This window comes from Crocuta crocuta, unplaced genomic scaffold (genome assembly GCF_008692635.1).
Source record: "Crocuta crocuta isolate KB4526 unplaced genomic scaffold, BGI_CrCroc_1.0 scaffold30, whole genome shotgun sequence".
Lineage (NCBI taxonomy): Eukaryota > Metazoa > Chordata > Mammalia > Carnivora > Hyaenidae > Crocuta > Crocuta crocuta.
In genome coordinates, this window is record NW_027528345.1 from 12,457,804 (window position 1) to 12,484,902 (window position 27,099).

The following is a 27,099-nucleotide window of genomic DNA, read 5'->3' on the forward strand; positions in this document are numbered from 1 at the left end:
GATTTAGCAAAACTGCACATGATGTGCAGTTCAATTTGAATTTTAATAAATGACAAACAATTTTTTAGTGTAAGTATGTTCCATGTAATATTTGAGACATCTGGGGCGCCTGGGTGGCTTAGTCGGTTAAGCGTCCGACTTTCACTTAGGTCATGATCCCGCGGTTCGTGGGTTCGAGCCCTGCGTCGGGCTCTGTGCTGACTGCCAGCTCAGAGACTGGAGCCTGTTTCAGTCTGTGACTTCCTCTCTCTCTGACCCTCCCCTGCTCACGCTGTCTCTCTCTCTCTCTCCTAGAAATAAATAAAACATTATTTAAAAAAAATATTTGAGACATAATTATAACTTTTTTGAAGTTTATTTTATTTATTTTGAGATAGAGAGAGCATGAGCGAGCACATGAACAGGGGAGGGGCAGAGAGAGAGGAGAGAAAGAATCCCAAGTAGGCTCCATGCTGTCAGCACAGAGCCTGATGCAGGGCTCAATCTCATAAACCACGAGAGCATGACCTGAGCTGAAATCGAGAGTAAGATGCTCAGCCGACTCAGCTACTCAGGCTCCCCATACTAAATTTTTTATGTTGTTTATGTTAAATTAAAATTTAACTGTATGTTGTCTATTTTGTCTGCATGGTCCATGCATAGGTGACTGGGATAATAATGACTGCTAGCATGTAGTTGGCCTCTATAGAACTGGGGACTCATTAGGACTTTACTCAAAGGTGTGAAGGAGGCGCGTAGTAACTGCTGTCATGGAACTTCTCACGTGGGGAAGGAGAACCAGAGTCTGAGCCTGACTCATTGGGAACTTTTCCAGTCAAGTTTTGGGATTTTGTGCATATGGCAGTTCCTAAGCTCTTCTTTCACCATGCTGCATAATAGAAGAAAGGTGGGGAGGTCACTATATTCAAAAGTTTCCCCCAGCTCCAAAACTTTTGCCTAGCAACACATTCAGCAGCCAGAGCATTTTGCTCACCTGTAGATAACCATGGACTAAGGCTAGACTGCAACTTGATTCATGATCCAGGGGGGCATGTCTCTGCCATGGATTCAAATTAGCAAAATATTATTAGAACAGAATTAGCTAATGTTTTTCTTGTAGAATTTTTTCTTGTATTTTATTATTTAGCATATAGACAAGCCATTGGAGGGCATTAGGCCTCCATCCAAGCCTAAGCTAGTGCCCACACTGCTGGTGCTGCCATAGCCTCCAGAGACGGTGGACTGCACCACAGCTGTGAAGGGGAGGGGGACAAGGACACATGAGACACAGTGAGCTCATTCTGCCAGCCTGAGTCTACTCAGAAGAGCTAAGGGCAAGGGAGGGAGGCAAGCAAGATACTTACAGATGTTGACTTGTCCAACACCTTCCCCATTCAGTCTAGGAAGGGAGAAAACACAGGGACCATGAGACCTCAGACAGCTACCACTGGACCAGGGTGGGAAGGCTCAATGTGAGGATAACCCATGGGGAAACTGCCTTTTAGAGGGTTCTCTGAGAGTCATGATTGTGGCCATAAATAGAGTGCCTTCCACTTGTGCTCATGGCCAGACATCATGGACATGCATCTAGATGTTTGAAGAGCTTGTGTGAGTGACCCACCTGCACTCCTCGCCCTCCAGCAGCTTCCTGTAGGTGGCAATCTCCACATCCAGGGCCAGCTTGACATTCATCAGCTCCTGGTACTCCTTCAGCAGCCGGGCCATGTCCTGTTTAGCCTTCTGCAGGGCATCCTCCAGATCAGCCAGCTTGTTCTTGGCATCCTTGAGGGCCATCTCCCCACGCTGCTCAGCATCAGCAATGGCGGACTGCAGGTTGGCACACTAGAACAGGAAGACAGGCAGTAGGAACTTGTAATGTAGTCCTCCAGGACACTAGCCGCACTTCTTTTTAGTGAGGAACACTTCCAGAGCCCAGATACCATACAAAGGGACTTCTACCACTTTTTTTTTTCCAGTCTTTTTCTGTTGTGCACAACTTATCTAGTCTGAGAGCCACATGAAAACACTTGTGCCATTTTAAAACCACCCTCCAAGAGGTGTGGTGGGAGACCCTATACTGGACCAAATACCAGCAGAGTTGGACGAAATGGACCCACTTGTTTGTTTTGAGTGTTGTCTCCAAAGCCAGACCAGAACCTTTTCTGATGATGTCTTCTGTATGCCCTACTAATTTATACAAAATTACCAATATCCTCACTCACCTAAGGTATGAGTTTGATTTCTAGCTGCTGAGATCGTATGTCCCTCAATCCTAAGGGCTTCCAATATGCTTGGGCAATACTGATTTTCATCCTGGGTCATTGCTTGCCTTTCTTTTCAATGGAAACTTGAGCAGATTTGGAACAATCTTGCTCCTGTCTGGGCCTCCACTTTTCTTTCCCCACTCTATTTCTCATATTCCAAGACCAATCATTCTCCTTAAGTAATCTCTTTCAAAAGCCCCTAAATGATCTTTTCACAGTCTGACTAGTTGGGATTGTTCCGGTCATGTGATGGTGTCATCCTGGAGGGTTGGCACCCATCTGTCCTAACCTGTGGGGACTCACTGAGGATGGCAGCCACATGCACCTCTCTCCCTGCTCTTCCCTCAATTCCCAGCATTTCCCAAATGGTGGCTGATGGCTGCCTGGTGGTTGAGTGAAGAAGTGATGCTTTTGTTCTCCAGAGCCCCCCACTGTACCTGCTTCTTGACATGGTCGATCTCGGATCTCAGCCTCTGGATCATGCGGTTGACCTCAACAATCTCTTGTTTCGTGTTGCGCAGATCATTCCCGTGTCTGCCTGTGGTGACTTGCAGCTCCTCATACTGGATTCCAGAGGGAGAGAAGATGGTGCATATGGGCTTTCCCATATTAACAGTGACCTGACTTTTCAATCTGGCATTTAATATACCTGGAGCTACTGGCCTCTCCCCGAGGGATTTTAGGGAAAGTTGATGTGTCAAGATGACTGGATAGTGTACACTGATCACAGACCCTCTTTTCATGGGACTGCTGACTCCCTAGTTCATTTGAGGACTAGCAATGTTGTGTATTATGTTTCTGAATGAGCCAGAATCAGGTGAAGACAAAAGCAAGAATCAGTAAGTCCTTATCTACGTAGCTACCCTCCTGCACCTGGGTTCTTTGACTTAACTTAAATTGGACATAAATTCTGTAAATGCCTTCTCTAGGAGTACAGGGTACATTTCTGTCATCAGCATCCTGGCAGTAGATTTCTCCAGCAAAGTCTGTAGCCTTGCTGGTTTTCAAGGAAGTGACACAGGCATCCCTGAACACTTCTCAACTCAAGACTCACTTTGCTCTGGTACCAGGATTCACCCTCAGCCTGGCTGTTCTGAGAGATTTCCTCATATTGTGCTTTGACTTCAGCGATGATGCTGTCCAGGTCCAGGTTACAGTTGTTGCCCATGGACAAGACCACCGAAGTATCTGAGATGTGCGTTTGCATCTGAGCCAGTTCCTGCAGAACATAAGATCATCATATCATCTTTTCCTGTGTCATTTACAGAGGTATCCAACCCCGACATCTTTCACCCTTGGCAGAGTCCTATCAAAGTAAATAAAAGGGAAGTGGGAATGCTTACTGCTTCATACAAGGCTCTGGTGAAGTTGATCTCCTCTATCAGAGCCTCCACATTGGTTTGCAGATCATGATTATTCACGTAAGCAGCATTCACATCCTGGGGAAGAAGCCAACAACTTGGAGTCAGCTGAGCATTCCTTTCCAGTCTGAACACCTTATAGTCTCCCTATCTGCTCCCCTCTTGGATGTGTACATGGACCAAGAGTCCTCTCTTTCAACATAGGGACATGCATCCCTGCTCTTCATCAGCTCACCTTCTTCAGAGTCAAAAATTAATTCTCTGCTGCTGTGCACTTGTTGATTTCATTTTCATATCTAGACTCAGAACAGGGTAAGACATAATCAAGCCAGTGGCAAAGATGATACAGAAAAAGTATCCTGGGATCCCAACTTCCCATGGAAGAGATAAACCCCAAATCAGCTTCCTACAAGTGAGCCACAAAAATGATTTTTTTGTGGTCCCTAAATTGTTTTCTCCCCCCATCTACGTTTATGGCTCTTCTTTCTTTTGAGTTTGTTTTAGGCAATAATTGTGATTTCATTTCAAAGGACATGTTTTGCCTTGGAATCATGCCCACATATTGGCCTAGTCACCCAATAATCTTGAAGATTTTTGAGAACTGAGTTCCTTTCTCTCCTTTACTCACTTTCCTTATCGTCCTCCAACATGTCCTGCATGCATCCTGAGTTTGTTGATGTACTGCTCAAACCAAGGCTCCAGATTCTGCCTCACAGTCTTGGGGCCCTGCTCCTGGAGCAGAGTCCACTTGGTGTTCAGGACCTTGTTCTGTTGTTTCAGGAACAGCACCTGGAAGACACAAGATGATTATTTGCAGAGAAAGCAAGGGTGAAAGAGATGTAATTTGTCAGGTGCCCAGGCACATCTAGTTAGTCACCCAGGTCCTGGGTTATTAGGGAGCATGTACAGAGGGTCAGGCTGACAGTGTTGCACCCCTAAACCTGCTTCCTTCCCACCCCAGCAGCCCTAGTGTGTAATTCTTCCAGGGACCTATGACATCTTCTCACTGACTAAGCTATACAGCATATCAGTGACTTTCAACATTTCTCCTTTTTCTATTGAAAAGCACAACCATATATCTAATTAAAAATAGTATTTCTCCAGGTGCCTGCATGGCTTAATCAGTTAACTGTCTGACTTGTGATTTGGCTCAGGTCATGATCGCCCTGTTTTGAGATTGAGCCTCTGTTGTGCTCTGGGCTTTCTGTCTTTCCATCATCTGCCCCTCTCTTCCTCTCTCACCCTGACCTCAGAATAAATAAATAAACAAATAAACTTTAAAAATATTATTTCCCATGGAGTCTGTCAGGTTTTCTATGTAGAGTATCATATAGTCTGCGAAAGGTGAAAGTTTGGCTTCTTCTTCACCGATTCTGATGCCTTTTATTTCCTTTAGTTGTCTGATGGCTGATGCTAGGACTTCCAGCACTCTGTTAAACAACAGTGGTGAGAGTGGACATCCCTGTCGTGTTCCTGATCTCAGGGGGAAAGCTCTCAGTTTTTCCCCTTTGAGGATGATGTTAGCTAAAGGCTTCTCATAGATGGCTTTGATGATGTTTAAGTAGGTTCCTTCTNGTTGATCTGTTCAATTTTTTTTTTGTTTTTTATATAGTTTATTTCTGCCCTGATTTTTATTATTTCTCTTCTACTGGGTTTGGGGTGCCTCTGTTGCTCTCCCTCTAGTTCCTTTAGGTGCATTGTTAGATTTTGTACTTGTGCTTTTTCTAATTTCTTGAAATAGGCCTGGAGTGCAATGTCCTCTTAGGACTGCCTTTGTCGCATCCCATAGATTTTGGATTGATGTATTTTCATTTTCATTTGTTTCCATATATTTTTAAATTTCTTCTTTAATTGCCTGATTGGCCCATTCGTTCTTTAGTAGGGTGTTCTTTAACCTTCATGTTTTTGGANTTTGTGATTAATTGTTTTATGTATTTAGGTACTCCCATATTCAGTGCGTAGACATTTATAATTGTTAGCTCTTTCTGATGGATAGACCCTGTAATTATTATATAATGCCCTTCTGCATCCCTGGTTATGTAAGGCCACAAGTCTAACCGTCTAAACCAAACTGACTCCATGACAGGCTTTAAGTTTCCCCTCTAAACTAGAAGGCCCGAGTTTCAGCTTCCCCGAAACTATCAGGTAGTTACACATTGCCCATTGCCCAAGGCAGGAGTAACCACCCTTGCAACACCCAATCAGGAAAGGNACCATCAAAACCCTAAAAGAGAAAGCAAGAAAAAACCTCCTTGACCTCAACCACAGCAATTTCTTACTTGAAAGATCCCCAAAGGCAAGGGAATCAAGAGCAAAAATGAACTACTGGGACCTCATCAAGANACCAACTAATCTTTGACAAGGGGGGAAAGAGTATCCAATGGAAAAAAGACACCCTCTTCAACAGATGGTGCTGGGAGAACTGGACAACAACATGCAGAAGAATGAAACTAGATCATTTTCTCACACCACACACAAAAAATAAACTCAAAACAGATAAAGGAGCTGAATGTGAGACAGGAAACCATCAAAACCCTAAAAGAGAAAGCAAGAAAAAACCTCCTTGACCTCAACCACAGCAATTTCTTACTTGAAAGATCCCCAAAGGCAAGGGAATCAAGAGCAAAAATGAACTACTGGGACCTCATCAAGATAAAACGCTTCTACATGGCAAAGGAAACAATCCATAAAACTAATAGGCAACTGTCAGAATGGGAAAAGATAGTTGCAAATGACATATCAGATAAAGGGCTGGTATCCAAAATCTATAAGGAACTCACCAAACTCCACACCTCAAAAACAAACAATCCAGTGAAGAAATGGGCAGAAGACATGAACAGACACTTNAAGGGGAAAAATAGTTGGGAGAGGAAGGGAGGCAAACCATGAGAGATTCTTGAATGCTGAGAACAAACTGAGGACTGATGGGGGTGGGGGAGAGGGGAAGGGGGGTGATGGGCATGGGGGAGGGCACTTGTTGGGATGAGCACTGGGTATTATATATAAACCAACTTGACAATAATCTATTTAAAAATATTATTTCCCTGTTACACTGCACAAAGTTATTTTTTTAAATTGTACCTGAGTTAAATGATTGTTAAATGTACAGAAATTAATGGTTTAATCCAATTAAGTTAATGATTGGATTCCATTAACTTCTGATTTAGTGCATGATTTTCCTGTATAACAAATGCCCTAATGGTCATGCTCTGGTTCTATATATTTAGCATTTCTGTGATATATAAATGTTTCTGAGTCTTTTTTTTTCTAATCCAGCCAGAAATCCTTTTCTTTTCTTTTACCCCTTTCCTCATGCACAGAGCCCTAGAGCAGATTTCCACTGGAATTACTATGTAATCTTCTTAGAATGTTCAGAAGCTAAAGCTAACAGATTCTATTCTCTCATTGCCTTCTATTTTGCTTCATTGCTCTCATAAATTAAGTATTCTTCCCTGGCTGGGTGAAGGACATTTTAGAGACCCAGTGATCTTAAGTGATTCCCATCACTTCTGCCTGTTGTCAACATGAAGCCCATCTGGCATCCCAAGGGAGAGCTCCTCTGAGTCCTCTTCTCCCTCCCTCCTGAATCTCATCCCGGTAGGACATTCATTGGTTGTCTAGACTGAGGACCTGAAATCCCATTGCAGGCAGGTCTTCCTGGCTCACCTTGTCGATGAAGGAGGCGAACTTGTTGTTGAGGGTCTTGATCTGCTCCCACTCCTCAGTCCTCACCTGCTGGATGATGGGGTTGATTTGCAGGTTCAGAAGAATGAGGAAGTTCTGGTTGATGGTGACCTCTTGACAGGGAAGCCAGAGCCCCCATAGCCACCAGCAAAGCCAGCTCCACCACCGAGCCCAAAGCCACCACCAGCTGCACCATCGAAACCATTTGAAGCCAGAGTGGCAGACCCCTGTGACTCTGGCTGAGCTGGCGCTGAAGCCACGGTGGCTGATGCTTTGGCTCCTCATGGTAGATTTGCTAGACGTGATTCCTGAAGAGAGGAAGGCTGAAGAAAGTATGAAAGGCTGGAGGGTAGAGCTGAGAGGAGCAGATCTGTGAGATGAATCTCCTGGCAAAAATTTGTATATGGTGAAAATAGGCTGGGCTCTGTCCTGATGGTGAGATTTCAGATTAAGAAGGGTTGGGCTTTACAAACAGTGATGTCACATCTGGATTATTAGAGAGATTCTGAAATATGAAAATTTCATTTTTGGCTTCCTTTAGTCAGGAAAAATATCTCCTGTCTTCCAGCTTTGACTTGATCTCAGCATAATCATACTATTCTCAGTTCACTGAGCTAGGAGTTAGTCACCGCCTCAAACAAAGGATCTGCATGTTATGCTTGTGTATCAGAACGTGAAGTGCTCTCCTCTGCACCTGTGTTGTACCCAGCAGAGATAGGAGACTGAAATAATCTAGCGCATATGCCTTCATAGTAACATTTTTATTCCTTTTCTTTATTACAAAAGTTAAATATGACTTCTTTTGTTTTTATGTAAAATTTCACCCACATATAGGAATAACATAACTACATACTAGGTCCCTATATTCTTATCACCCAGCTTTGTAAAAGTCATTATCTTCTGACCATATGAGAGCTTCCATATTTCTGTCTTATTCCTTAATAACTGTAAATTATTTGAAAACAAATGTCAGAGATCATATTGTCTCTTTTGTATATAATTTCATACTTATGTCTGAATGAGAGGCTCAAAAATATAACCAATATACAATTTTCACATAATAAAAATTTATATATTCATTTACATCAACAAGTATGTTATATGGAAACCAACTTGACAATAAACAATTTTTAAAAATAAAAAATTAAAAATAAAAAAATGTATGTATTCAATTTTCAAATATTCCTATTGGTGTTATTTATTTTTTATATTTTGGTTGTCCAAATAAGGATCCAAATAAGCTCTATGTGTGTTATATGTGCATGAGATGTCTTTTAGATAATCTTCTAAATCTTTTAAGTCACTAAATCCTCCTTCATTTTTTCCTTACAATTTATTTATTAAAGACACTGGGTTATTTGTCAGGTGTAGTGTTTCATTCCTTTGATTTTTCTAATTGTATATTCCTGGTGCCTCATTTAACATCTTACTGTGTCCTTTGTATATCTTGTAAAATGATAGGTAGAACTAGAAGCTTAATGGGCTATGTATTTAAACATTCCAGATGTAGATGTAGTAGACTGCCTATTTACATATTGAGTATTATTACTTACACACTTGCTTAAATGTTTAAAAATTGCAGGGATATTGTATGTTCAAGGAACAAAATACATGTTCAAGGCTACTCCCCAGGCAGCCAATTCCTATATATGGAGGCTTCCGTGCTCTCAGTTCCTGTGTGTCTTTGTAGGCACGTCATTTGGGTGTTTCTGTGTTTTTCCTGAGGTATGTGGTGTGTGTGTGTGTTTGTGTGTGTGTGTGTGTGTATGAATGAGGAGACAGATGGAAAGAGATATTGGGGGGTGTGTATATGTACAGAGGGTGCCCATATTGTTAAAAAGTACATATTTTATGCATATTTATCTTTATATAAAAACCAGCCTTATATTCTCTTTTCAGTTATGCCTGTGTTGTATTTATTTTGTGTTTTTTTCTGTCTTCCTTTAAGCTCAGTGATGGCTGTTTCATATCTGTGTGGTCTTCTCCCCCTCTGTCTGCCTCCCCTTCCATGTCTATTACTGCCCATTCAGTAATGCCTTCACCTCCCTGTCTGCTTTCAGCATGGCCTTCATTTCTAGTGTTTCTTTGTCTTATTTATTTGGTTTTTCTGAACATCAAGTCCATTTTCTCCTTTATTGTCTCATTCCATTGCCCCATTTGTTCTCTTATTTTGCATGGCATCTATTTCATTGAATTTTGGGAAATATATTATTGGAAATTTTTTCTGTTGAGTGTTTCTCAATCCCTCTTGTTTATCCTGTTCCCTGTGTTATTTAATGGAAGGTACCTATTGTGGGTTCTGGAATGGTTTCTTCATTTCTTTCTTTCTTTCTTTTTTTAATGTGTATTTATTTATTTTTGAGAGAGAGAGATAGAGAATACCAGCAGGGGAAGAGCAGAGAGAAAGAGAGGGAGACACAGAATCTGAAGCACAGAACTGAAGCAGAGAATTTGAAACAGGCTCCAGGCTCAGGAGCTGTCAGCACAGAGCCTAACACGGGGCTGGAACCCATGAACTGTGAGATCATGACCTGAGCTGAAGTTGGGCACTTAACCGACTGAGCCACCCAGGCGTCCCTAGAATGGTTCCTTTCTGACCAGTGCTCATCTCTGAATGAAGCAAGCCCCTTCTGGCCCTGCCATTTGCAGGAGGTATTCGGGGAGGGGGGTCGGGGCCATATCCAGGCTAATAGGATTTCTCATTATGACACAGGGCTGTGTGAATAATTCCTTTAAGCTTTAATTCTGACAAGCCAGCAAAGGTCAGTGCAGAGTGGCTCATAATTCTGTCCCTTTTTCTTTGCTTCATCAACAAAATGCTGTCAATAGGCCCAGGCCAATTCCTTATTCAGCACAGCCTTCACAGCTTTGTGAAACTTCATGACAAATGAGGCCTGCCCCGAGCCCACACACTCAGTTCTGATTGTTGCAAACAAGAGATTCTTGGATGTGCACCTGATGAAGCATCCTTTACAGGGACTTAGCAGCAGTGCAGTGAGTCAACAGTGCCTGGCACTAAGAAAACCCGTGTTGGCGCTGTTTGGTGTTCCTTCGCGGTTCCTGTGTTATTTGGTTCAGATTTCTTGGTTTGTTAAGTGTTCTTCACTGAGATCTGCAGCTGTGGGCATCTTCTCTCTGAGTTTCTTAGCAACTGTCTTACGTTTCTCTATGTCTGTGAGAATATTCCAGTTTTTAAAGGTTTACATATTTGGAGAGAATGCATGTTGCGGAGAGGCAGAGAGAGCAGGGAACAGAATATTCAAAGTGGGCTCTGCGCTTCAGCAAGACCTGTGTGGGACTCAAACTCACAAACCATATCATGACCTTAGCGGAAATCAGATGCTCAACTGACTGAGCCACCCAGGTGCTCCTTTTTTTTCTTTTTTTTTTTTTTAAGGGATTTTAGATCTTTTCATTTTGGTGGTTGAAGGTGGAGTTTACTTTTATGTGTCTTGTTCTTGTTTTCAGGTAATTTTTGAGAAACTGCACAACTTGAAATACAAGTTATTTAGGTTTATACCAACTTGAGATAACCAATACTATTGTTTTAGCATATGTCCTTCATTTATTCCTCTCTGTCTCCATCTCTTTTCCTCTTCCTTAGTTGTTTCATAATTTTGTTTACAAATTTGGTATTAGTTAAAAATATAGGTGTCACTTTGAGCCCCATACATAAACTTTTTTTGTCATGAACTTTTCATTTCAGAATAAGTTTAGATTTACAAACAGTTTCTGAAGGTAGTACAGAGAGGTCCTGTAGACCTCACACACCCAATTTCTCTCGTATTAATACCTCATATTAGTATGGTACATCTGTCACAATGAAGACACGAATATGAATATATTATTATCAGTTTGTACTTTATTGGATTTCTTTAGCTTTTACCAATTTTTTTTTTAAATTTTCTGTTCTAGGCTCTCATCCAAGATACTACATTACATTTAGTCATTATGTCTCCTTCACTCCTGTTTCCTGAGACTGTTTGTCAGGTTTTCCTTGTTTTGATGACCTTGAAAGTTTCAAGAAGCAGTGGACTGATATTTTGTAGATGTCCAGATGTGTTTTTGTCTCATGATGGGACTGGAGCTATGGGATTTTTAGAGGAAGACCACAGAGGTGACAAGCCATTCTCATCACATCGTATCGAGCTATTGATAAAACTTATCCCTATTGATGTTAACCTTGATCACCTGGCTGAGGAAGTATTTGTCAGATTTTTGGAAAGTTATTGTAAAGTTATTCTTTTACCCCTTTTCACTCATACTCTTTGGAACAAAGTCATTATGCACAGCCTCCACGTGGTAGGGGGGGAGTTATTCATTACCTGCTGGAGGGTGGACCATGAAGGAAAATAATTGGGAATTCTTCTCCATGAGAGTAGTCTATCTTTCCTCATTAATTTAATCATTTATTCATATAAGTATGGGCTCATGAATATTTATTTTATATTTTACATTATGATCCAGTCTCCTTCCCTTCCTTCCTCCCTCTTTTCCTTCCTCTCTCCCTGCTTTCTTCCTTCCTTCCTTCCTTCCCTCCTTCCTTCCTTCCTTCTTTCCTTCCTTCCTTCCTTCCTTCCTTCCTTCCTTCCTTCCTTCCTTCCTTCCTTCCTATCTATCTGGCACAAATTGTTCCAGTTTGACCGCTGGAACTCTTTCAGTGAGCTTTTTGATTATTTCCTAAATTTTTGGTCCCGAAAGATGCTGTAGGGTTATCTTGTATATTTCACACCCCAGTCCTAGAATCAGTCCTTTCTCCAGGAAGACTTCTTCATTCCTAATGGTATTAGTTGGGGTTTTACAATGAACATATGGATATATACACATATATATCCATATATATATAAACATGCTATAGATTTATGATATATACATTATATATAATAGCATATATATACAATAATTATATATCATAACTCTATTGTAAATAAATATATGTTTTATGTATAAGATATAATCACATGATCCAATTACTTATGATAAATCTTCTAATACATAAAAATTCCTTGTAATAAGTATAAATATTTATAATAACCATATATATATGTGACCTTTGTTTTCATGTATATATATATATATATATAAATTTTGTATATATATATATATATATACAAAATTTATTTTAAACCATTGACTTGTGTGATTATGGAGACTGGCAAGTCCCAAATCTGCACAGCTGGTCTTCCAGTTCAAGTCTGAGGGCAGCCAGGCTGTTGCAGAGCCAGGAAGTGCCAACGTCCCAGTTTGAAGGCCATCAAAGCAAGAAAATTGCTTATTTAGGGGAGGGTCAGACTTTTGTTCTCTGCAGGTCTTCCATGGATTGGGTGAGGCCCACCCACAATATGTAGGACAATCTACTTTACACAAAGGACCAATGTAAATGTTAATCTCATCTGAAGTCCTGACAGAAATACAGAATAATTTTTGCCCAAATACTAAGCACCTTGTAGCCTAGGCAAGTTGACACATACAATTAACCTTCACACTAATATTGGGTCACAGTATTAGAAACCAAAATCTGGGTGCTAGATGTGCTCACTGCTCCTGGGGTGTCATTGTTTCTAGGTGCTCTTAGATGGTAGAGCAAAAAACTGATGTATATATTCTAGCACTTCTTTGTATGTACATGTATTTTTAAATGTGACCATATGTAAAACCATCTGTATCTATAGTAAACTAACCATAAGCTCATGTTAATGTCTGCAGTTCCAATTCATTACCACAAGGACCATTTTAATGTTTTCCTTTGCTTCTATGTAAACTTGCACCTACAATGACAAACCTGGCCCCAACCATCTGCCATCCATTTACGCAATTTTTCTTTTCTTTTTTTTTTANCAGTGTAGGAGGGTACCCATTTACGCAATTTTTCAATCAGCGTATATGTGTATAGTGGTTTCCCAATTATTACACCATACCTCTGTGGGAATCAACCTTATCAACTACAGTGTTTATGTAGAGCCCCTCTTGCCTTTAGTCTTACAGATTCCACTCATTTCCAAAGTTACTTAGGTCAGCCTTTTTTTCCCCCATCCTTTTCCATGAAGTTGTTCCATGCATTTGTAATACAGTCATTTTTTTTTAAATTCTACATTCCATCTTGGGATTCCACAATCTCATAAATTATTCCTTTTTAATTTTATGTATTAAGGTTCACTCTTGTGCTACAAAATTCTGTGAGATTTGACAAATTAAGAGTGTCATGGCTATACCATTGCAGTATCATACAAGACAAAAGTTCTTCTGTGCTTCACTTATTTAACCTTGCAAAAGTCTTTTGCCTATAAACTTGGGAATCAACTTGTTGATAACCTACAAAAGAGCTTGTTAAAGTTTCAGTTGAGATTGTATTGAATCTATAAGGCAAAATGAGAAGAACTGACATCTTAATAATACCAAATATTCTAATCATGAATATGCAATATCTATTCACATACTTACACTTTTGATTTCTTTAATCAATATCAATATTTTAAAATTTTCCACACATAGATTCTCTTCACATTTTATTAGTTTGATGCCTAAGTATATTTAATATTTTGGTACTACTATAAATGATACTTTTTAAGATTTCAGGGAAAATATATTTGAAAATGACATATCTGATAAAAAACTAGTATCCAAAACCTATAAAGAACTTACCAAACTCAACACCTGAAAAAAAAATATAATCCAGTGAAGAAATGGGCAGAAGACATGAAGAGATACTTTTCCAAAGAAGACATCCAGATGGCAAATAGACACATCAAAAAATACTCATCGTCAAGGAAATACAAATCAAAGCCACATTGAGATACCACCTCACTCCAGTCAGAGTGGCACCTCACTCTGGTCAGAGTGGCTAAAATGAGCAAATCAGGAAACTAAAGATGCTGGCGAGGATGTGGAGAAACAGGAACCCTCTGGCACTATTGGTGGGAATGCAAACTAGTGTGGCTGCTCTGGAAAACAGTGTGGAGGTTCCTCAAAAAGTTAAAAATAGAACTATCCTATGACCCAGCAATAGCACTACTAGGAATTTACCCAAGGGATACAGGAGTGCTGATGCGTAGGGGCACATGTACCCCAATGTTTATAGCAGCACTTTCTACAGTAGCCAAATTATGGAAAGAGCCTAAATGTCCATCAAGTGAAGAATGGATAAAGAAGATGTGGTGGAATACTACATGGCAATGAGAAAGAATGAAATCTGGCCATGTGTAGCAACATGGATGGACCTTGAGGGTGTTATGCTGAGTGAAATACGTCAGGCAGAGAAGGACAAATACCATATGTTTGCACGTATAGGAGGATTAGGAGGAACTTAACAGAGGACCGTGGGGGAGAAGAAGGGAGGAAATGGTGGGGGAAAAGGAGAGAGGCAAACCATGAGAGACTCTTGAATGTTGAGAAACAAACTGAGGACTAATGGATGTTGGGGGGGAGGGGGGAGATGGGCATGGAGGAGGGCACTTAGGGATGAGCACTGGGTGTTATATGGAAACCAATTTGACAATAAACTATTTGTAAAAAAAAATAAATAAAGAAGATGTGATTTATATATAAAATGAGATACTACTTGGCAATGAGAAAAAATGAAATCATGCCATTTGCAGCAATGTGGATGCAACTAGAAGGTATTATGTTGAGTGAAATAAGCCAGTCAGAGAAAGACAATTACCATGTTTTCATTCATATGTGGATCTTGAGGAACTTAACAGAAGACCATGAGGGAAGGGAAGGGGAAAAGATAGTTATAAACAGAGAAGGAGGGAAGCAAACCGTAAGAAATTCTTCAATACAGAACAAACTGAGGGTGGATGGGCAGGTGGGCGAGAGGGGAAAATGGGTGATGGGCACTGAAGAGGGTTGGAATGAGCACTGGGTATTGTATGTAAGCCAATTTGACAATAAATAATATTAAAAAAACAAAAAAATAAAAATATAAATAAAAAAGTGACTTTTTAAGTAGTAATCTTGTGTACTACAACTTTGCTATATTGGCTTGTTTATTCCAGGAGGTTTTCAGATTTTCCACATGACTATCGTGCCCTCTGAGAATAAAGACAGCTTTATTTCTTCACTTCTAATCTGTATAACTTAAATTTCTTTTTCTCATCTTATTGCACTACTTAGAGCTTCCAGCACACTGTTGAATAAATGTGGGGAGATAACACATGCTTATCTTATTCTCCACCTCAGAACTAAAGGGCTCAGGGGCACCTGAGGCCCAGTTGGTTAAGTTTTCGATTTCAGCTCAGATCATGATCTCAGGCTTCATGAGTTCGAGCCCCATGTCAGACTCTGTGCTGACAGCTCAGAGCCTCAGAGCCTGCTTTGGATTCTGTGTCTTCCTCTCTCTATGCCCCTCACTTGCTTATGCTCTCTCTCTCTTTCTTTCTCTACTTTCTCTAAAAAAAAATAAGCTTTAAAAAAAAAAAGGAGTGAAGGCTCCAGTCTCTCATCAGTAACTGTGATGTTAGCTACAAGAATTGTGAAAAATACTCTTTTCAAATACGAGGAATTTGTCCATTCATTGTTTGCTGAGTTTTTTTAAAAATCATGAATGGATATTGGATTATGCTATATAATTTCTTTCTGCAATAACTAATATAATCATATGATTCTTCTTCTTTAGCCATTTGACATGGTGGATTACACTGATTGATTTTGAATGTTGAATCAGCCTCGCTTATCTGCAATAAATCTCATTGTTTGTGCTGTAGAACTCTTTTTATCCACTGTTGGATTCCATTTAAGATATATTGGTGCCCTTCACATCCATGACCTGGGATCACATATTTGGTGTAAAATAAATTCTGTGCAGAAAGTTAGTGCCAAAAGGGAAGGTAGACACTGTTCCTTTCAGGAACGGTTAGAGGTGAACACAGCAGGGTACTGATGTAGCAGGATCCAGAAACATCTTTGTAACTTAGCCAATCCATGAGAATTTCTCTTGTGCTGAGAGGTGGGGTTAGGGGCATGGGGAAAATAGGGACTGGAAACAGTGACTGGCCTTCGTCACTGGCCAAGATAACAGACCATCCTTGCCCTGTATCCTGAGTTTTCCCTTAACCATTACTAGAAATCAAAGCAGGCCAGGGCACACCTACAGGACATGCAAGATCATCCCATCAGAGCAAGAAGACTTGACTTCTTTGAGTCTCTGTAAGAGGCCTATGAGGTAAGGATTAGGGAGATTCTATTTTTGTTTGGTTTTCAAACTTTAAGAGATCAGCATCTAAGATTTGTGCCTGAGTTTGTAGATCCTCAATTTGTCCAGATCTAGTGTTTTCAAATTTTTCATGTTGTGAAGATTATTGGAATTCCCATCCATGTCCATATACCATCCTGCATTTGTATGATTTTNTGAGCCAGTGGCAAAGATGATACAGAAAAAGTTTCCTGGGATCCCAACTTCCCATGAAAGAGATATACCCCAAATGAGCTTCCTGTCATTGAACCACAAAAATGATTTTTTGTGGTCCCTAAATTGTTTTTTCTCTCTATCCTCATCCATGTTCTTTTTTTTTGGGGGGAGGGGTCTTTGAAGGCAACAATTCTGAATTTCATTTCTATGATCATGTTTTGCTATGGAATCAGACACACATCCTGAACTAGTCACCCAATTGTCTTGATGGGTGTGCTTCAGGGAAAGGAAGCCCTTTCTGTCCTTGCACTCACTTGTTCTTGAAGTNAAGTTATGAAATAACGAAGATTGCATTTTTGGCTTCCTTTAGTCAGGGAAAATATCTCCTGTCTTCCAGCTTTGACTTGATCTCAATACAATGAGACTATTCTCAATTCACTGAGCCAGGAGTTAGTCACCGCCTCAAACAAAGGATCGCATGTTATGCTTGTGTATCAGAATGTGAAGTGCTCTCCTCTGCACCTGTGTTGTATCCAGCAGAGATAGGAGACTGAAATTATCTAGCGCATATGCCTTCATGGTAACATTCTCATTCCTTTTCATTATTATAAAAGTTAAATATGACTTTTTTTTGCTTTTATGTAACATTTCACCCACATAAAGGAATAACATAACTACATAATAGGTCTCTATATTCTTATCACCCAGCTTTATGAATGTAATTATCTCCTGACCATATGAGAGCTTCCATATTCCTGTCCTATTCCTTAACAACTGTAAATTATTTGAAAACAAATGTCAGAGATCATATTGTCTCTTTTGTATATAATTTCATACTTATGTCTGGAAGGCTCAAAAATATAAACGAAATACCATTATCTTATCTTAAGAATTTATATATTTTCAAAATATCAACAAATTTCTATTCCATTTTCAAATATCAACAAGCATCTATTCCATTTTTAAATATTCCTGTTGGTGTTGTTTAGTTTTTAAATTTTGGTTGTCCAAATAAGGATCCAAATAAGCTCTATCCGTGCTGTATGTGGGTGTAATGTCTTTTAAGTAAATTGTTTTTTAAATCTTTTAAGTCAATAAATCCTCCATTTTTTCCTTGCAATTTATTAAAGACACTGGGTTATTTGTCAGGTGCAGTGTTTCATTCCTTGGATTTTTCTAATTGTATATTTATGGTGCTGCATTTAACATCTTACTGTGTCCTTTGTATATCTTGTAAAGCGATAGGTAGAACTAGAAACTTAATGGGCTATGTATTTAAACATTCCAGATGTAAATGTTGTAGACTGCCTATTTATATACTGAGTATTGTTACTTACACACTTGCTTAAATGTTTAAAAATTGCAGGGATATTGTATGTTCAAGGAACAAAATACATGTTCATGGCCACTCCCCAGGCAACCAATTCCTGTATATGGAGGCTGCAGTGCTCTCAGTTCCTGTGTATCTTTGTAGGCACGTCATTTGGTTACTGTGTTTTTCTTTGGGTATGTGGTGTGTGTGTGTGTGTGTGTGTGTGTGTGTGTGTGTGTGTGTGACAGAAAGACAGAGAGAGAGAAAGAGAGAGATGGACAGAAATACTGGGAGTGTGTATATGTACAGAGGGTGCCCATATTGTTAAAAAGTACATATTTTATGCATGTTTATCTTTATATAAAAACCAGCCTTATATTCTCTTTTCAGTTATGCCTGTGTTGTATTTATTTTGTTTTTTTCTGTCTTCCTTTAAGCTCAGTGATGGCTGTTTCATATCTGTGTGGTCTTCTCCCCCTCTGTCTGCCTCCCCTTCCATGTCTATTACTGCCCATTCAGTAATGCCTTCACCTCCCTGTCTGCTTTCAGCATGGCCTTCATTTCTAGTGTGGCTTTGTCTTGTTTCTTTGCTTCTTTTCTGAGCACATCAAGTCCATTTTCTCCTTTATCGTCTCATTCCATTGCCCCATTTGTTCTCTTATTTTATCATGGTGTCGATTTCATTGAATTTTGGGAAATACATTATTGGAAATTTTTTCTTTTGAGTGATTTTCACATGCCTTTTGTTCTTCCTGTTCTCTTTTTATTTAATGGAAGATAACTATTGTGGTCCTGGAATGGTTTCTTTCTCTCTTTTTTATTTTTTAAATGAGTATTTATTTTTGAGAGAGAGAGAGGAAAGGAAGGGAGGAGCAGAGACAGGGAGAGGGAGACACAGAATCTGAAGCAGGTTCCAGGCTTATAAGCTGTCAGCACAGAGCCCGACATGGGGCTGGAACCCATAAACTGTGAGATCGTGACCTGAGCTGAAGTCGGGCACTTAACCGACTGAGCCACCCAGGCACCCTTGGAATGGTTCCTTTCTGACCAGTGCTCATCTCTGAATGAAGCAAGCCCCTTCTGGCCCTGCTATTTGTGGAGGTATTCGGGGAGGGGGGCCAGGCTATATCCAGGCTAATAGGATTTCTCATTATGACACAGGGCTGTGTGAATAATTCCTTTAAGCTTTAATTCTGACAAGCCAGCAAAGGTCAGTGCAGAGTGGCTCATAATTCTGTCCCTTTTTCTTTGCTTCATCAACAAAATGCTGTCAATAGGCCCAGGCCAATTCCTTATTCAGCACAGCCTTCACAGCTTTGTGAAACTTCATGACAAATGAGGCCTGCCCCGAGCCCACACACTCAGTTCTGATTGTTGCAAACAAGAGATTCTTGGATGTGCACCTGATGAAGCATCCTTTACAGGGACTTAGCAGCAGTGCAGTGAGTCAACAGTGCCTGGCACTAAGAAAACCCGTGTTGGCGCTGTTTGGTGTTCCTTCGCGGTTCCTGTGTTATTTGGTTCAGATTTCTTGGTTTGTTAAGTGTTCTTCACTGAGATCTGCAGCTGTGGGCATCTTCTCTCTGAGTTTCTTAGCAACTGTCTTACGTTTCTCTATGTCTGTGAGAATATTCTTCTATTTTTTTTAAGGTTTTTATACTTTGAGAGAGTGCAATGGAGGAGGGGCAGAGAGAGAGGGGGAGAGAGGATCCTAAGTGGGCTCTGGGCTTCAGCAAGACCCGTGTGGAATTCAAACCCACAAACCATATCATAGCCTGAGCGGAAATCAGATGCTCAACTGACTGAGCCACCCAGGTGCTCCTACCTTTTTTTTGTGGGGGGGAGGGGGATTTAAAATGTTTTCATTTTGGTGGTTTAAGGTGGAATTTACATTTATGTTTCTTGTTCTTCTTGTTTTTAGGTATTTAAGAGGGAGGAAGTGCCTCCCATTTGTCTGTACAATTAAATTCAAGAGCCTCCCATTCACATATTTTATTTAAAATATCATACAAGCTAAAATATCAAGCTAATAAATTAGAAATATTATTTTTTTTCTTCTCTCACACTTAATGAAAACAATTTTATTCAGAGCAGATGTCCTTATTCTCAGGGCCTCTCTACCCTAGAGCCCCGGTGGGAGTCACCTGCAAGCTTTCTAGAAGATATCACATTTACTGTCAGTAGAAATGTAATCCTCAATTAAATGCTCTCCTTGGTGTGACAATTTACTTAATTCCTTAAACAAAATTTATATCATTCAACATTTCAAGAGGATACAATTACAGAGACTAGCATATAAACCACCATGTACCAATCACCCAGATTAAACAATTATTAACATTTTCTCATGATTGTTTCATCTAATCCCCCTACTTTTCATATCTAAATCCTCTACTATTCTTGTTGAAGTGACTTAAAGGAAACCCAGACAGCAAGTCATTTCACTTGTAAATATTTCCTGGCGTATCCAAGCAATAATGGCTTTTTAATCCAACCGAGTAATACTAATATAGCTTTTCTAAGCCACCATTTTTTAAAATGATATCTAATACCTACTTGTATTTGAATTTCTCTGATCATCTCTGAGATTTGTTTTTATCCTGGTTTGCTTGAAACAACATCCTAACTAGGTTCACGTATCACATTTAACACTATGTCTCTTAAGGTTCTTTTATTTGATAACAAAGTACTTCCTTTTCTGTGTCACTGTGTTTTAAAAAAACCTTATTGTTTCCATAGAATGTCTTCCTCTGGGCTTTGGCTCTTTATTTCTTGTCAGCATCATATAACTTCTTCTATCTCTGGTTTTTCTGTGTATTAGAGGCTGTATTAAGTTGACTAGACTTACCTCCATTGTCTTGGGCAAGAAGAGTTCTGGCTGTGCTCTGTACTCCTGATTGCATTATATCACAAGGAATGTAATACTAGTTATCTAATTCTTAGTGATGTTAAGACTGATCAGGGGACTTTTGTGGTTCAGCCCCATCCCTCCACTGAAAGGTATACAATAAAATTTCATCTAAGATTCTAATATTCATTGAGCACTTCCTAGACTCATTATTTCATTACGGGTTGCAAAATGGCACCTTTCCGATTTTATCATCATGCATCTGTATTTGTTAGTCAGGACTCATCTATAAAGAAGGAGTCCTCATGTTTACTCTTTAGGTACCCTAGTATTAAATTCATTCAGAAAAGTCAAACAAAGTTCTTGATCCTTCCCCTACCCCCCACCTTTTAAAAAATGTTTATTTATTTTTTAGAGAGAGAGAAAGAGAGAGAGAGAGAGAGAGAGAGAGAGAGAGAGAGAGAAAGCATAAGTGAGGGGAGAGGGGAAGAAAGAGAGGGAGATGCAGAATCTGAAGCAGGTTCGAGGCTCTGAGCTGTCATCACAGAGCCTGATGCAAGGCTCTAACTCACCAACTGTGAGACCATGACCTGAGCAGAAGTCAGAAACAGCTGACTGAGCCACCCGGGGACCTCTATAGGATTTTTTAAAATTTCTTTTCTAAGATGAGGAACTTCTCATCTAATCCTTGTTTGGTGAGAGTTTTTTTTTTTTTAATCATAAATGAATGTTAGATTATATTATATAATTTTTTCTGCATTAACTAATATAATCATATGGTTTTTCTTCTTCAGCCTTATGATATGGTGAATTACACTGATTGACTTTGAATGTTGAATCAGCTTTGGTATCTGCAGTAATCTCATTCATTGTGAGCTCTTTTTGTACATCGTAGGATTCAATTTGCTGATATCTTGTTGAGCACCTTCATATCCATGGTCATAAGAGAGTATAGAGTTTCTCTATCTGGTTTTGGTATTAGAGTAATGCTGTCCTCATAAAATGAGTTAGAAAGTGTTCTCTCTTCTTCTATTTTCTATAATAGATTGTCAAAAATTGGTATCATTTCTTTTGTAATTGTTTGGTAGAATTAACCAGTGCAAATATCCAAGACTCATGCTTTATTTTGTTTTTGAAAAATTTTTAAATGTTTATTTTTTTTTATTTTTTTTTTAGTTGTGAACCATTTATTTTTTTTTNAATGTTTATTTATTTCTGAGAGAGAGACAGAGCATGAACAGGGGAAGGATGGAGAGAGAGGGAGACACAGAATCCAAAGCAGACTCCAGGCTCTGAGCTGTCAGCACAAAGCCCAATGCAGGGCTTGAACCCATGAACCGTGAGATCATGACATGAACTGAAGTCTGGCACTTAACCAACTGAGCCACCCAGATGCCTCTAACTCATGCTTTCTTTTTTGGGGGGTTATATATTATTCATTTGATTTCTTTAATAGATTCAGAGCTATTCTGATTATCTCTCCTAGTGTAAGATTTAGTAGTTTTGTATTTTTCTATTTTGGTCCATTTCATCTAAATTATCAAATTTGTAAGTATAGAGTGAGTTGTAGTTTTTCTTGATTATAGTTTTGATGTACATGCATCATAAGATTTTAATTTAAATCCATATATACATATGCTGTTTTTTAGTATAAAATTTAAAAATTTTAAGTTTATTTATTTTGAGAGAGACAGAAATAATACTAGTGGGATGGAGCAGAAAGAGAGGGAGACAGAGAATCCCAAGCAAGCTCTTTGCTGATGGTGTATAACTCGATGCTGAGCTTAAACTCATCTAACCACGATCATGATCTGAGGTGAAACAAAATGTCTGACGTTTAACTGAATGAGCCACCCAGGCACCCCTTTAGCCTCCTTTTTATATATTGTTATGCCCTAGATAAATTGCTTTGTCAATTATTTTACTTTCCATTATTCCACATGGGAATATGAGTATGTGTGGTGAGTGGGATTAGATTTTGGAAACCAATAGTCATGTATCTGGTGTTAAAAAAATTATGTGCAGGAAGTTTAGTCAGTGCCAAAATGAAAAGTTGCCCCTCTCCCTTGCAGGAATAGTTGAGGTGAACACAGTAGGGTGCTGATGTAGCAGGATCCAGAAACATCTTTGTAACTTAGCCAATCCATGAGAATTTCTCTTGTGCTGAGAGGTGGGGTTAGGGGCATGGGGAAAATAGGGACTGGAAACAGTGACTGGCCTTCGTCACTGGCCAAGATAACAGACCATCCTTGCACTGTATCCTGAGTTTTCCCTTAACCATTACTAGAATTCAAAGCAGGCCAGGGCACACCTACAGGACATGCAGATCATCCCATCAGAGCAACAAGACTTGACTTCTTTGAGTCTCTGTAAGAGGCCTATGAGGTAAGGATTAGGGAGATTCCATTTTTGTTTGGTTTTCAAACTTTAAGAGATCAGCATCAAAGATTTGTGCCCGAGTTTGTAGATCCTCAATTTGTCCAGATCTACTGCTTTCAAGTTTTCCATGTTGTGAAGATTATTGGAATTCCCATCCATGTCCATATACCATCCTGCATTTGTATCATTTTCTTAAGATACATTTCTAGAAGTGTACTTCCACTTCACNTACGTGAAAACACTTGTGCCATTTTAAAACCACCCTCCATGAGACGTGGGTGGGAGACCCTATACTGGACCAAATACCAGCAGAGTTGGACGAAATGGACNCTTCGTATCTAGACTCAGAACAGGGTAAGACATAATTGAGCCAGAGGCAAAGGTGATACAGAAAAGGTCTTCTGGGATCCCAACTTTCCTTTAAACAGCTATATCCAAATTGAATTTTCCTGGTAGTGAGCCACAAAAATGATATTTTTGTGATCTCTATTTGTGTATATCTTTTCTCTCCTATTCACCTCTATGGACATTTTGGTTTTGGCAGCTTGTTATAGGTAATAATTTTGTTTTTCATTTCCATTAACATGTTTTGTTATGGAATCAGGCCCACATCTTGACCTAGTCACCCAATAGTCTTGATGTGTGCGCTTCAGGGAAAGGAAGCCCTTTCTGTCCTTGCACTCACTTGTTCTTGAAGTCTTCTACCATGTCCTGCATGCCCCTGAGCTCTGTGTCCAGGCGGCTCCTCTCCCCCAGGATGCTGTCCAGCTGTCTCCTGAGGTTGTTGATGTACTGCTCAAACAAGGGCTCCAGGTTCTGCCTCACAGTCTTGGTGCCCTGCTCCTGGAGCAGAGTCCACTTGGTGTCCAGGACCTTGTTCTGTTGTTCCAGGANCTGATCTTTACAAATAGTGAGATCACTCCCAGCCTCTTAAAGGTATGAAATATGAAGATTGCTTCTTTGGCTTCCTTTAGTCATGGAGAAATTCTCCTGCCTTCCAGCCTTGATGATCCCAACACAATAAGGCTGAGAATGAATTCACTGAAGTCATGAGTTAGTCATGTTCTCAAACAAAGGAGACAGGGAGCTGATCTGTGATAATTGTCCCTTCCTTATGCTTACTCAGACACTCCTCTGTGTGCCCCCTTCCCACACAGGTTTTCTCCTCTACCAGCACCACCCTTCCCATCAGGTTGGGACTGTCTGAGTTCTTATAGGCATTTGCCCAAAGGCCTGAGCAAGAAGTGGCCTGCAGTGTTTTTTCACCATGTTTCTACCTGTCCCTCTGGAGTTTCTGACTGTTCCTCCTGGTGGCCAGGGCATGGAAATGGGGACTGTGTTGGGGACATAACCCCCTTGGAAAGGCAAAGGAATTGGAGAGTTGAGTTTTTACACTCTCAGATTAGCATTTTCTCTCTGTCCTGATGATAAGCTGCCCAATCGGCAGTTTCCTGAGAGGAAACTGGAATCCTCTCTGCCTAGAGGCCTGACCTCTGCACCCCTCTCCCCAGTGCTTGCTCTTCCACTGATCAGATTATTATGCAAAATTTTCTCTCCAACTGGAATCCATAGACACTTTTTCTCTCCTATTTTGGAATGTTCGCTTAAAGCTTAACTTAAGGAATTGAAAGTGAGTAGGACAAAAATCACTCAGGAATTCATTGAATTTTGATTCTANTGGCAGTTTCCTGAGAGGACAGGAGACATCACCAAAGGCCTCTCTGCCTAGAGGCCTGACCTCTGCACCCCTCTCCCCAGTGCTTGCTCTTCCACTGATCAGATTATTATGCAAAATTTTCTCTCCAACTGGAATCCATAGACACTTTTTCTCTCCTATTTTGGAATGTTCGCTTAAAGCTTAACTTAAGGAATTGAAAGTGAGTAGGACAAAAATCACTCAGGAATTCATTGAATTTTGATTCTAACAGACTTTGACATTTCTTAGGAACCAAGAAGTAGACTCCTTAATGGGGTGTGTACAGAAAGTTGAGGGGCATATGGAAACAGTGAATCATACAAATGTGCCCTTACATGTGTGATGATGTCACAAGTAAGTTCCAAATTTATATCTCTAATTTCAACGCTTGAAATCTGAACTTGCTGCACACCTCAGAGGGAAAGAAGTCTGTGACATTAGTGTGGTGTTTGGTCTGAAGAGGAATGAGATCCACACAGTTAGCACTGAGCACAAGGAGCAGTGAGAGTGATTGCTGCCATTCTGTGAGAAACATGGTGAAATAGCAACCAGCAGAGGAAAGAGGAACTCCCACATTGAGATGACCTGAGCTCAGGCCTAAGCTCCTGGCACTATCTTATAAATGTCCCATCTGCCCAGTGTTTTGGGGTGCACGATATCAAAAAAGGTGCTATCTGAGCATCTGTCAGGAAAGAGATACCTTCTCAAGATGATGGAAGTAGCTCCCTTCTCTCCACCCTGGTTGCACAATGGCTGACCAAGAAATGTGCTTCCACCCAGTTCTGGGAAAGATGTGTTCCTTCCCATGGCACAGTGTTATGCTCTGCTTTACTCTCTTGGGATAGAGGCTTTGGGTTTGGCATAGATGATGCCAGGAGGGGTAGGAAGGGTTGGCAAGTCAGGTAGGAGCAGCATGCAATTTGCCCAATATTTATATCTATAGCTGTTTTCATACTGCAATGGTGTAGTTGCCACTGAGAATGTATGGCTTGCAAAACTTAAAAGATCTACTATTTGACCCTTAAAAGAAAAAGTTTGTCAACCTCTGGTTAGGAGCATGGGCTCTAGGGGTGCCTAGGTGTTCCAGTCGTTTAAGCATCCGACTTTGGCTCAGGTTATGATCTCATGGTTCCTGAGTTTGAGCCCTGTGTCAAGTTCTGTGCTGACAGCTCAGAGCCTGGAGCCTGCCTCAGATTCTGTGTGTCTCCCTCTGCCCCTCTGCGCTTTGCCTCTGTCTCTCTCTCAAAAATGAATAAATATTTTTAAAAAAAGAGCATGAGCTCTGGAGACAGAGTGCTCAGGTTCATAACTAGGTTCCTATGTGTCTTTTTGAAAATGATTCATTTTTCAGCTATAACCTGGGGGTGAACATAGTACCTACTTCACAGTGTTGTGAGGGTTATATGAAAAAACGTAGAGGCATTAGCACAGTGCCTGCATAGAAGTTCTCAATGAAGTTGAATACCATTATTATAATGGAAGTATCATGGAGCTTGATGAGTTCAGGAACGCAGGAGAATCTTCAAGAACTGAAACAAAGGTGCAGCTGTGTGTGTGGTGGAGGGGACAGGAATGAAAGAAAATGATACCAGCACTGCAAGTTTGTGTCATAGTAGTAAAGACCTGGAAGCCACAGGTAGAGTTTGCACTTCTACCTAGAAGCCACACAGAGCCGTGGAAACAAGAAGGGCAACAGTAGCAGAAGTATTATTCACAAGCTTGTTGGTGCTCAGAGCATCAGGAAAGGGGAAAGCTCTGCTCCAGGGAAGAAGCAGCTCCTTGCTTAAGTGGCTGGAAGGACACTGTGGCCAGAGAGAAGGAGGATCTGGGTTTTTGTTGGGAGCCCAGCAGGCTGCCTTCTCTGTCCTGTGGTCAGTCTCCCTTGAGCCACCCTCTGTTGGGTCCTCCTCTGTCCTCAGAGCTGTGCACACAGGGACAGGCTGATATCAGCCAACACAGGTGACCAGATCAGTGCCTCCTTTAGCACTGATTATATATCTTTTCCAGGGTAGGAGCAGACTCATCCCTGAACACAGTGTATAATTCAACTGTAGCAAGAACATCACATTCAAGCATTTAGCCTGTTAGAGGATGGTTATATATCGACATATATCGACTTCCCAGCTTGCCATGTGCACCAGATATCACCAGCAATATAAAATACTATATTTCATTTCCCAACACAAGTATTTCTCCTATTGATAGATTTTTAAGACATTCTATATTA

The 27,099-nt window shown here is 40.3% G+C and overlaps 1 pseudogene; it reads right to left on the reverse strand.

Moving 5' to 3' along the window:
• Positions 1-1,122: 1,122 nt before the first annotated feature.
• LOC144222977 (keratin, type II cytoskeletal 6A-like) overlaps positions 1,123-27,099 on the reverse strand; it is a 26,378-nt pseudogene continuing 401 nt past the window's right edge.